This window comes from Corvus hawaiiensis, chromosome 26, assembly GCF_020740725.1.
Source record: "Corvus hawaiiensis isolate bCorHaw1 chromosome 26, bCorHaw1.pri.cur, whole genome shotgun sequence".
Classification (NCBI taxonomy): domain Eukaryota; kingdom Metazoa; phylum Chordata; class Aves; order Passeriformes; family Corvidae; genus Corvus; species Corvus hawaiiensis.
In genome coordinates this window covers 26,964,489-26,977,542 of record NC_063238.1, presented here as the reverse complement: position 1 = coordinate 26,977,542, position 13,054 = coordinate 26,964,489, and positions in this window count along the sequence as shown.

Below are 13,054 nucleotides of genomic sequence, written 5' to 3'. Positions count from 1 at the left end.
CACTCTATATTGTTACAGCCCCAAAACAGTCACTTTAGAACAATCCAGATTGTGTAATAGCCATGTTCCTTAACACAATCATAGAAGTGCAGTTGTGTAATAATTAAAGAATTTTTAAATGAGATAAAATTGGAATGTTTCTTTGTAAACAGCAGGGAAAGGGGCCACATGCAGCTTTCCCTTTGCCAGGAAGAATTTACTTAAAAGTACAGTTTTAAAATCATTTCATCCCAGGAGTGGGATGTTATCATAGCTTTCTGTTCTCTAAGTTTTGGACCTTTCATGTACCAGGTGTGTAGGCACAGAAAAGGTACATTCAGACTGTAGCACTACTGAAATGTGTGGTCTCCCATGAAAGGTTTCAGTCCAGCTCACAACAAATGCCAACACTTTTACTACCTTCATGTTCAGGAAAGAAACAATCATTACTTTTTAATTTGGTCCTTCTTAGGAAGCTCAAAGGGTGAAGTTTATTCAACTTGTGGATATAAAACTTGCTTTGTGAGTTGATTCTGGTTTTTTTGAGGAGGGTGGCGGGCTAGGAGTTCCTTGGTTTTGTGCTGTCATTTAAATCCTGGTGCTGTCGTCACTGATGATTTTAGTACACAGGTGGGTTTCAGAACAGGATTTCAAAATAATTCATACTGATTTCCAGAAGAGATGTTTGCTAGTCAGTTTACTAAAATAAAAATCACATAATGGAAGTAAGATTCAGAGCAAACTATATTCATTGGTGACATCTCAGGTACCTGCAACTGTGTTGTATGTAATGTTTCCCATTTTCTGAAATTGCAATTTTTGGTGAAAGGGGTTTTAAGCAAATTATTTACTTTTAGTACTTCTGTCAGTACCCCTCATCTCTGCTTAGGAGAAGCTTAGAAAAATGCTCATGTCACTCTTTAAAATAAAAAATGAAACAAAAAGGTGATTGTATAGTTGAGAGTGGTGCATGTGTTCTGAAGCCCACCTGCTGTTACACACTTTGGGTAATGTTTCTAAAAATCATTCTTGTAAATTGATAGATCTCACCTGGTTTCAATGGCTGAAAGGGAAATGCCTCATTCAGAATGTTGCTATGAAGGGCTTTAGTCCCAGGTACCTCTTGGTGCAGTAAATGTGCTGTGCTTTCAGCAGCCCAGTAAAAATTCAGTCTGCTGATTTTTTTTCTTTATGTGCCAGCACTGCTGTTCAGAGAGGAAAGCTTGGGTGAACCTAAATGTCCAAGAACAAGCCCTGTGGTGGGCTGCTCCTGATGGTGCTGCAACAGCCCTTGGCTCTGCCAGTGGTCACCTGAGGACTTTTCCATGTGGCTGAATGTGTGCTTGGCTGGGACTGTCACCATGGGTATGGGGAATGTGTTGCCTTCCCTGCCTGAGGAATCCGGGACACCTTCACAAATAACTGAGTTATGACTGAATTACACAGGGAGGGGAGAGCAGAAGGCGGAAGGTGAAGTTTTTTCTTAGGCAAAGGGTGAAGCTGGCCAGAGTGTGAGTTTGTGGTAGGTTGGCAGGAGATTAAACTTTCTTCAAGCATGACGATTGCAAATTCTGCCATAACTTTCCATTGACTAAGCTTTAGCAATCTCATTAGTAGCAGTATTTTATAAACATCCAAGAATAGTTGTTCTCTAAATTACATGAAGATAAGGTCTACTTCATGCCTCTTGTTTTAGCTTTGCTTTTACAAAAAAAATGTGTAGTAACTGCTAAAAGAAGCCTTGGAAAGGGGAGACGAAGACTGTTTTAAGACTTCCCTCTCCTTCCTTTAGTTTTTGGAAGGGAGAAGGGATGAAGGGTGAAAGATGGGGAAGTCTTGTACTTGTCCTGCTCTAAGGCCTTTTTTAAAATGAAGTTTATTTTTTCAGTAAATTTGTTGAGCAGCTACAATGTTATATTACCAAGTTTTCCCTGTTTTGGAGAAAATAAGGATTGCTGTTTTCTCTTTAAATGACTGTAACATGTAAAGCTATGATTCTCTGGGGGTTAAAATATTTCATCTATCCTATTTAGAGAAGATATGTTGCCATGTTTGTAATTATTTTTTAAAAAATTTAAAGTTTCAGTTGAAGTCTTCTCAATTCCCATTGTAGAAATGCTATCAGAGATTAAGCCTGCAAAAGCCATTCAAGCATTTTTAATAGGAAGGTTGTGGTAAGGCAACAGTGCTGCTTCTGGTAAAGGGCTCCTTTCATAGCATGTGAGAGTGAAAGAATGGAGTGAGGGACTTCTAATCTTCCCTGCAATTGTTTATGTAACCTGTAAATATCCAGGAGGGAAGCAAAATCAGATGCCTGTGAGCTGTACGTTAAAATAAAGGCTTAAACTAAAGCCCACCTGCAGCTTGGAAAGGCAGACGTATTTTCTACTCCAAGTCGTCACTAGGTTTTATAGCCTAAGACTGTTGTGCCAACAAAGAGGACTGACTGCTGGAATTGTTGTGAGTCAGAAAGAAGAATAAGCAAACGTAGATCTGCAGAAAGTGCTGAGAGCTCAGCATGGCTGAAAAGTGGGCTTGGCTTTCCTTGATCATTTTGTAACTCAGCAGAGGATTTGGTGTATGAACTCTCTTTGTAAATAAACAAGATGGCACCAAGTAGATGCCTTTCTCCATAGAACTAGACTTCCAAGGCCAGTGGGTAACAGCATGGTAGGGTGATTACCACCAAGAATAGGCTACCCAGGAACTATGAGCACCCTGCAGCTGGGTTCCATGAATAGGAGTGTCCTTAGAAAGGATGGCAACTGGCAACAGAAGCCAAGTTGTGAAACAAATTCCTTGAAATGTATGAGTAGCCAGTTGACCAGCTGTAAAATAACATTCTTCTTTACTTGTATCATGCAACCCTGACTAAAGTTTAAAGATGTGAAAATGTGAATCTGCAAGCCTCCTAATGAATACTATTTTTTGTGAGAATGAGCAATGCTTTGCCAAGAACAAAACCACTACTGCTGTACAGCTGTCCAAAGGTACTCCATTATGTTGTTCACATAGAGGATGGCTATGGTTTCTTAGCAACTTGGGCAAAGGAATAAGCACATAACCACATCTTCCTTGACTTCACATCACACACATCTTCAGAAGTAGTTTACTTGTTTCTTGCTCAGTGCATTCTCAGTGATAGGGAGGATATTTTGAATTAAGGGTATGAACACTTCTGATCTCCCCTCCTAAAGAATAGGCTGCATGTTAGCAGACTAGACCAGGCATGGCAGGCCTCACCCGTCTGCACTGTGCAGGTGGAAAAGTCTAAACTTCTCCATCCACTGTGTCCCAAAGTATCTTCTGTGTGAGGATTTGTGTTCATATGTGCACCATGGCCGCTGGACAAAGCTCAGTTAGCACCAGGTGAAATCATAATGCAGTGTACGCATTGCACAGCTTAAGGCATTTAAAAGGTGTATGAATTAGATGATTGTCATGTTGGATCTCATCTTCCTGGAGCTAACCAGCCCTGAATATACTAAGTTGGTCATGAAGAGAAATTTTAATGCAAAGAACATAAAAGTTTAAGCTTGTTTCAGTAGGTTGAACTTCTTGTTGCAGTGAACATCTACTGTAAATGTAAGAATTTATCTTAAAAAAAATGAGATGCTTGTGAGAGCTTGCACACTGTCATAGCAGTTTGGAAAGGTGCTGGCCATGCTGCTCAGCTCCAGCTGCCTCAGCTGAGGTCCCCTCTTAGGAATTAGAAGTCAAAGTATCTTTTTTGAGTTTTGGGGTGTTAGTTTAATTATTTCTGTATGTTGTCGTATTTTATAGTAGGGCCCACAGAAATGCATTTTCTTATTTGATAATAATTGTTTGCATAATGCATAATTCTGGGGTTTTTTTCCCTGTTTCTACTGCTTTAAGGTGCATTTTTCTTCCCATGACGCCAGATTGATGTATTTTTGAAGAGGCAAAAGGTGATGACATTTAGACAGTAATAGTTTGTCCTACATCAGACTGCAGTTTATCCTTCTCACTTATACAAACCTTGTGTTGCATGATTTCCTAAATGAATTTTGGAAAAGACAAAGAAATTTTGTTTGTAGTACAGGAAATTTTGAAGTTTGATCAGTATATAGAACAGAGAACAACCTGTCTGTTTTTTTTCTGTAGGTTTATTTTTAACCTAACTAGTACTATTTGTTTAGTGCTGTGCCTTCCTTACTGCATATGTAGGGAGAGGCTTATTTCAACTTCTTTTCTTCCCTGTTTCACACTTCATATTGCCTTATAAATCTCCCTGAAGATCTGAAACTCACTCAAGGCAGTCAGTTTCCAAAGCTTTGAAAACTTTTATTGGAAATTATTAGTAGGAAAAATATAACCCAATATTTTGTATGATTTGAATATAAAGCAAATGTTACCAAGAATGGGAAATGTCAGATAATTTCTGTGAGTCTCCAGAAGGTTCAAATTAGGTTAAAAGTAACAAGAACACTCATCTATTCTGGCTTTCAGCAAGGTTAGATATTAGTTTCCTGGACAAATTAATTGAGTGTTTTCAACAAATACACAGTTTAAGCTAAAATTACACAGCTTAAAGTTACTAATAATTTGCAGTGTCCTGCCAAGTAAACAGAATTTATGAGAGGTTAAACACTTGTGATTCTTGAGTTGTTACTGGTATGGCCAACTATAGATTGAGGAACTTAATTTAGACAGCCACATCATTTCAAATTTTGGCTACATTTAGTGGCGGGATATAGGAACCTTTGGGATCTAAGGTGCCTTGTGTCAACAGCAGAGTGAAGGAGTACCCCGATGTGAAATGAGCTTTCCATTTTGACTTCACTCAATCCTCATCCCCCCCCAAAAGTATCTGACTGCATCTTGTGTATATAATTTATCTGTCAATTCTCTCAGAAAGGGGAGCTTATGTTACTTGGAAGGCCTTCATGCCAATTCCAAAATGAAAAGCAATGCACACTGCCAATACAGCAATTGCCTGCAGGCTTATTGAATTTCTTTCTTCACTCCTACTCACCACCAAAACCAGCTCAGGGGGAAAAAAAAATCCCCCTAAAGGACTTGTTAGAAGTCAACAGAACTGAAAGCTGATAAAATACTAAGTTTTTTCCTGGGGAAAAAAAAGGAAAAATTATATGTTAAACATTATTAATGAGCTATCATGTATGTGCTTTGCTCATGTATAGAGCCATACTCACAGGACTGTTGAGCGTGTAGGCAGAAGGAGCCACAAAGAGATATATGTGGTGTTAAAGGCCACATATTCCAGTACTCCACCATGTTCTCTTTATTTTCACTTCCCCTACAGCTTCTGAGCTGGTCCCATAGAAAGAGCCAACACCACCCGTCCCTTCCACCCCTCTGTCTGTTAGTGCTGCACTTGTGAGAAAAGTAAGCAGGATATAAGGGGATATCCATCACCTGGCAGGCTCCATGTAGGTAACAAGGGGCATCCATCCATTAGTTAAATATCCACAATGCAGGAACATCAACTCAGCATTGCTGGTTCTGGAGCAGCAGGGAATTTGAGGGTATTTTCCCCCTGTGGTTTTTCCATCTGTATTTTTCTCAAACTGAGAAATTATTATGGACCCATATGAGGGATTAAAGATAAAGGATGTGAAGGGAAGTCATGGGAGAAGCCTCTACTCCAGAAGAGTGTTTGAAACGGATGTCTAAAGAAACAGGAGGAGGCAAATGGAGGAGGAGCCTGGGAAAAGAACAAGGACTGTGTGAAACAACATAGACCATGTTATGGAAAAGAGAGAGAAAAGAAGCTGTCAGGTAAGAAGAATCAAAAAGTACTAGGCAAAGTTAGGAAGAAATTAGAACAGAGACAGGATAAAAATTCCACATAGCCATGAATACAGGGGAGAAGTGTTGAATTTACATCAGTGCTTGGGGCACATCGGCCAGTGACATTGGTTGAAATGTAATTTCTAAATATTTGTTGGTGTTAGTGGTAATAACTGGGATGTAAAACCTGCACAAAACATGATGGGAAAAGAAAGAGGATGAAACATGCTCTGCTGTTTGTCTCTTAATTTTATCTCTTTTCTGTATATTGGCTCATTAGGAATCCTGCCTGCCTGCCAAGAGAGAAACCATTTTGGGTTTGCATAGTTGTAGCCATATGGGGAAAAGATACAGTGTTCTCCCTGAAAAGATGTGTTTTCTCTCTAATGTAAGATAAGATATTTTGGACACACCATGCTGTTTGCATGGAAATATTACAGTTGAGGAGTTAAATGGCAGAAACAGAAATGGAATAATAAACTTGAGGGAAGTAGTCTGGTTGGCAGCTTACTGGAGGTTTTGGTTAGTATTTATGACAATCCAAAGGCTTCTAGTACCACAAGCGTCTTTCTTTTCTTTTTTGGTTTATTTGTGATGAGAGAAGAATGACAGAAAAGATCCAATTTTAAATTTCCAACATATTTATATTTTTTCTCTTGTGTTTGGAATGGTGATTTATTAAGTGAAAGGGAAGCAGGCTTGCCACTGGGGGAATGGCACACTGCAGCTCTCGCTATCCATCGGACAAAGCCTCCGAGCTCTAATTTGCACAGGAGCTCTTGTACCAAATGCCACAAATAAATAACACGATGTGGGGATGGCTGAGAGCAAGAAGTCACTGCAGTCCAAACCTCCCTGAGCTAGAGGAGAAGTCTGGCTGAACGATCCTTTGTTACAGCAAGGGATAGTAGAATGCTTCTTGTGTTGGGGCAGCCTTCCAGGAACCTTAAGAATCAATTTATTATTGCTAGATTATATAAAATGAGGGTAAAAATTTCCACAGCATAGTTGTTTCAAGCACTATAGGTGACTTGTGTGTCTTGATGCTGTCAAATGGCCTGGAATATGAAACTAGAAATGTAGCTGTTGTGTTAATCAGGAGCTTCCAACTCCTGACCTGCTTTCAGGATCCTTCCACATGGTGCTTCCAGATGCATCTATCAAACTGATGAATGGAGAAGGTATAAAGTTCACTGAAAAATTAGGGCCTTAAGCCTATACTTTACATTCTTCTGATCTGCCCCTAAAAGTTTAGTAAATGTCCTCAAGCTGCCTCGTAAGATATTAGTAACAATGAGGATGCTGTGTTGCAGGACTTAGTGCAGATGAAGGATCCCAGAAGGCCTGGGTGTTCTCAGCAGGTGTGCTTAGCCCATGGTGAATTCCAAACCACTGGCACTCTACTAGCACCTGTCTGGTGGCTTACCCTTAGAGCTTCACTTGCAGGACAGACTTAATCCATGTGTTAAAAATCCCATAAACTATAGCAGTGTTGGGATTGCCGTGTAAATATCAGGAAAGTAAGGATGTGCAGTATTCCTAGAGCAGTATTTCCCTAGGCACACTGTGTGTTCCCAAATTGTCTTGCTTTCAAGTGAACAGCATAGCTATCTATACTTTTATGTCTGGCATCAAGTCTGTGACAGGTTTCCTGCAGTGTTTACTCAGATCTTCTAAAACTGAATGGTGTTTTCTTCATTTATAATTTTTTGTTTCAACCATAGTTACTGATAAAGAAAGAAACCAAAAGGAAGAGATGTGCTAGTTTACAGACAAGGTTGTGTTAGTTTCATGGGCAGAAACGTGTAAGAACTCAGTATTCAACCACCTTTCTTCAGCCAGGCAGTGGGATTACAGAAAACGCGGAATGTTTTTGATAACTATTACCCCACCTGTCATCACCCCACAGGTTGAATTAGTGATAAAGAATCCTTTCACTTTCAGGTGCCAAAATCCAAAATTTAAACCTGCTATGCCTTCTACAACTGCAACCTAACCCTTGAGACTTCTGAATTCCCCACATGGCTAAATTCCCAATTTCATACGTGCAGGCTGAGCTTTGCAGGAGCTGAAGTTGTATTCCTTTTCCTGGAGCCCATCCTACATGGTGGGCACTCTCTGAGATCTGTCCTATCAGGAAAACAAATGAAGACGATGAAGAGGGATTTGTCAGCTATATAGCCTGACTGCATGCCCAGGACACTCAGCAGCAGGCTTATGTCCCTGTTTTTCCTATTTAGAACAAGGATTTGAACATCAACCTCTCACCTCTCAGAGGGCACTAGAGGCCTTTTCTGTTTTTGCATTTCCTAAATGATTTTTGGATCAGGTCTGCCCCAGCAGGTTTGATAATCATTCCTTTATAATCAATGTTTAAGTGCCTTGTTCAAAGCAAACCAGCTATATCTAAGAAAAAGAAGCAATCCATTGTTTGGGAATCCAGTAACCCCCACACACGTGCTTTCTATACCTTGTATACAATACGATGCAGTTTATGGAAAGGTCTTGGTATAACGAAAACACTAATGTAATGTTTACACTCCAGCAGTGTAAAAAAAGTGGCAAAGTGGATTTATTTTAACTGAGGTATCAGCTAGTGATATCTGAGAGATAAGCGATATCTGCAACAGGAATCATTCTTAGCAAAGCTGTGCTAATTGCTTATTTCAGGTGGTTAAGTCAAAGGGTGGCTTTCTTCTACTGTTTGTTTGAGCAAGTTACACAGTATTGCAGGATTTTTTGTCCACAGTCTCACACTGGACATGTATGATGTACATAGTTTGGGGTTTTATTATTTTTTTTTACTAAAAATATTAAATTATTTTCATTAGCTGCTCTGGTGTGTTTTCTCTATTAACGTACTACTTGCTTTTATGAAAAACTCTCCACTTACAGAGTATCTTGCTGGAAGATTGCAAAAGCAAATCATGAAAATTATTATGTTGTGTGTGTTGGAGTGTCAAATGGAATAACAGTTGTTGACAATTTAGCATTTAGTTAAACATGCTGCATCTACCTCAGCCAAATCTCTCACCTGGTGTAAACAACACTACCAGGTTAGATGTTACAATAATATTTGTAATACAATTTTTTATGGCCTCTGTTCTGTTGGATCTGGGATTGTATGGTCATGACAGTTTATCAGGCTCATTAGACTGTCCACAACCAGGTTCAGGTATTTTGTCCTCAGCCTTCCTAAGCAGTTATCAGGCCTGACACCTCAGGATAAGTATCCATTTTGCTTGGCCTTTTTGTGCCAGTTCAGAAGAACCACCACTCATTTTCCCAGTTCAAGAGAGGCATGGACTTGCTGGAATGAGCCCAGAAGATGGATGATATTTCAGGAACTAGAACATCTCACTTGGGAGAAGAGGCTGAGAAATCTGGGACTGTTCAGTCTGGAAAAGAGAAGGCTCAGGGGGACCTTATCCACATGTATAAAGTAAGTACCTGGTGGAAGGGGATGAAAAAGAGAAAGCCAGACTTCCCAGTGGTGTCCAGTGACAAGGTGAGAGGCAATGGTCACAAAGCTAAAAAACTAAATTAAATCTGAACACAAAACCTCCCACTTTTTTACTCTGAGTATGATCAAACGCAGGTTGCCCAGAGCGTTCCTTGGACATATTCGAAAGCTGTCTGGGCAATCAGTTGTTGCTGCGTGAGCAGGGAGGTTGGAGCAGGTGACTTTCAGAGGTCCATTCCAACCCCAGCCATCCTGTGATTCTGTGATAATCTCTTTGTACATGAGGCCACTGAATGGAAATGTGCCAGTACCAAACACTGCAATGTACCAGATCTGGCACAGGACAGGTCTGAAAGAAAGCTTGGTTTCATGGGTCCTCTGAAGGTGGAGTAGCATCTTGCTTCTGTTGTGAACATCCGAGTCACACCCTGAGCACAAACATGAATGGAAGGGATCCTGCAGGAATCATCTTCATTTAAAGGTAGTTTGCATTTTGCAGGACCAAAGGGTTTTTCGGGAGCAAAGCATTTTTCAGGAGCAAACTTTAATGTAAGAATGATATATGACCAGAGAGAGTGAGAAAAACATCAGTGGAATGGAAAAATCTGCTCTAAGTCTTGCCAAGAGTTTCATGCTTCTACTCTATTGCTACTAGTGCCACTGGCAAGAAGGATGATTTGCTACCTTCCCTCCCTGTAAGGTTACGTAAGCTTTTCAAAACTTCTCCCCTCTTTCCATATTCCCCTTTAAAAATGGCTGATTTTACAGTTGTGAGCCATTTTTTTCCTTTGTTTTGGCAGCTGCTGGATGTCCTGCTGCTGTCTGGGCAAGAGTTCCTGCTCCCGTCCCCTCCATGGATAATGCCATTTACCTTTCTCCAGACCACTTCCAAGTAGACAGTGGTCATTTTGGGTAAAAAGTAAGCAGGATAGAGTTTCCTCACAAAACTATATACTGTGATCCTATCATCCTGGTCTTAGACATCTTATGTACCCACTGCTTTTTGCTCCAAGTAGATCACATCCAAGCACAGAGAGAATTAAAGTCTGAGAATTCGAATGTGTGCACCCTCATGGCAGTCATTTCTTATTTCAAAAAGAAGAGCATGGAAAAACTTACCTTACTTACTTGGTTTTATGTGGTGTTCCTTGCCTTTCTTTTCCACCTTCTTCCTGCAGATGATTATAATTTAAGCATCACACATCTCTCAAAAAAATCTGTAGTGCTACATGTGAAGGTAGCAAAGCAATATTCACACATCCTTTCACAGAATCACAGCCCCTTGGCTGACCCAGCAAGCAGTTACTTGGCTGCATCAGCACATCGAATGACATTAGAGAAGCAGATACCAATGCAAAGCATCTTGGTATGGGTTGCCTTTAACCTGGATGAGAAGATACCCCAGTCTGAGGTGTGTCAGAGCACCTGAATGAGGCTCAGCAACCACTGCTAGTGCTGGGTCACTTTTTGACCAAGCTCTCATCCTTGACTTGTGAATGGCATTTTTTAAGTCATTAAACCATAGGTAGCTGTAAGCCAGTGATCCAGACACCTCTGCTCCCATCACAAATCCTCAAAAGCTGACCCATGTGTGTTCCATGGAGCTACTCAGGAAACTGCGAGGGGAATTGGGTTACAGTTGTCTGTGAGTGATGTCCTGATCAGAGGTGTTTGGAAGGCAGCACAGTGTCCCTGCACCTCTCCAAAGAGCCACCATAAGGGAGATACTGCTTTAACCAGTGAAGAGGGTTGAAAAATATGGTCACCATGTGCCCTTATCTACAGCCACTTTGTCAAAGAACAGATCCAAGTCCATTATTTTCTTTTAAGAAAAACTTTGTAAGGTTGTGTCTCTCTTTGATACTGTCCCACACAGCTGGATAAACACATCGTGTGATGGGTGAGCAACTGGCTCATGGGTCAGGCACAAAGGGTTACAGTGAATGGGGTGACACCAGACTGGCAAACTGTCACTAGTGGGGTTCTGCTGGGCTTCATCTTGGGCCCTGTGCTCTTCAACATGTTCATAAATGACTTGGACGCAGGACTGGAAGGGATACTGAGCAAGTTTTCAGACAATACAAAACTGGGAGGAGCTGCTGACTCCCTCAAAGGCAGGCAGGCTCTTCAGAGACACCTCGACAAATCAGAGGCCTGCGCAATCACCAACCACCTGAAGTTCAACAAGGGACAGTGCTGGATTCTGCACCTGGGATGCAGCAACCCTGGATGTACAGACAGACTGGGGAATGAGATGCTGGAGAGCAGTGCCATGGAAAGGGACCTGGAGGTCCTGGACGATGGAATGTGAGTCAGCAGTGCCCTGGCAGCCAGGAGGGCCAAGCATGTCCTGGGGTGCATCAGGCACAGCATCGCCAGCCGGGCAAGAGAGGGATTGTCCTGCTCTGCTCTGCACTGGGGCAGCCTCACCTCGGGTGCTGGGGACAGTTCTGGGTGCCACAATATAAGAAAGGTGTTAAACTATTAGAGAGAGTCCAAAGGAGAGTAACAAAGATGGTGAAGGGCCTTGAGGGGAAGCCATACGAGGAGTGGCTGAGGTCACTTGGTCTGTTCAGCCTTGAAAAGAGGAGACTGAGGAGAGACCCCATTGCAGTTACAATTTTCTCATGAGGGGAAGAGAAGGGGCAGGCTCTGATCTCTTCTCTGTGGTGACCAGTGACAGGACCTGAGGGAATGGACTGACGCTGTGTCAGGGGAGGTTTAAGTTGGATAGTAGACAAAGGATCTTCATCCAGAGGGTGGTTGGGCACTGGAACAGCTCCCCAGGGAAGTGGTCACAGCACCAAGCCTGACAGAGTTCAAGAAGTGTTTGGTCTCGGGCACATGGTATGACTCTTGGGGATGGTTCTGTGCAGGGCTAGGAGTTGGACTTGATGATCCTTGTGGGTCCCTTCCAACTGAGCTTATTCTGTGATTCTGTGCAGTAATTTACAGGCTGAGCCACTCAGCTGGGAGGTGAGAGATGGGTACTCAAGAATGTCCTCAGCCTCAGCGTACATTCACATCCACATCTGCTGGTAGCCATGTGTTTCCCTAGCTGGAATCATCAAGAGATGCATTTCTGCCTTCACATACAGCAACTTCATGGACATTGTTTGCAGACAGAACTTGTTGTGGGCTGATTGCTCCAAAGGAAATTTATAGCTGGGGGCTCTCAGCCCCCCACTCCAAGTTGGTTTTCTGTAGTGGGAGACATGTAGTATTTTATGCAGTAACTGATGAATGCAAACATAAATCTTTTGGGGGGCGGAAAACAGGAAGCCATGCATGGATCTTTCCTAGAATGCAGGCTCCTTTCTTCTGCTTCTTTCTCGTTTAACAAATCCTGATATCCTGGGATTGTTTAGATCACTTCCTCCCCATCCTGTCTGCCACTACTAGTTACTTAGGATACTTTCAGAGATGTAGCTTTTGATATCATGAAGCAAACAATGGGAAATAGTCAGCTGTATAGTGTTAGGGTGCTGTTGCTGTGTAACAAAAAAGTCATCACAGCTGTGTTTTGCAAGGACACCATTCCTGGATATTTTCTCAGAATGCATCTGATAAACCACAATGGCAGGGCTAGGGGCATAGACTGAAAATAGTGATACACATTTCATGCTTGTTTTGCATTTAAGGTTTGAGAATGTGTCTGCTGGAGATGGTCTCAGCCTTCCACATTTGCTAGTTTGAGGTAGAAGCAAAGCCTCCAGGATCTTTGAAATCAAGCTAAATGGTGCTACAGAGTTTCAAACCTCCAGCTGAGAAGCAAGCCAAGATAGGGTTATTTTATTATTGGTTATTTCCATTTTGGATTTAGGTACAGCAATTCAG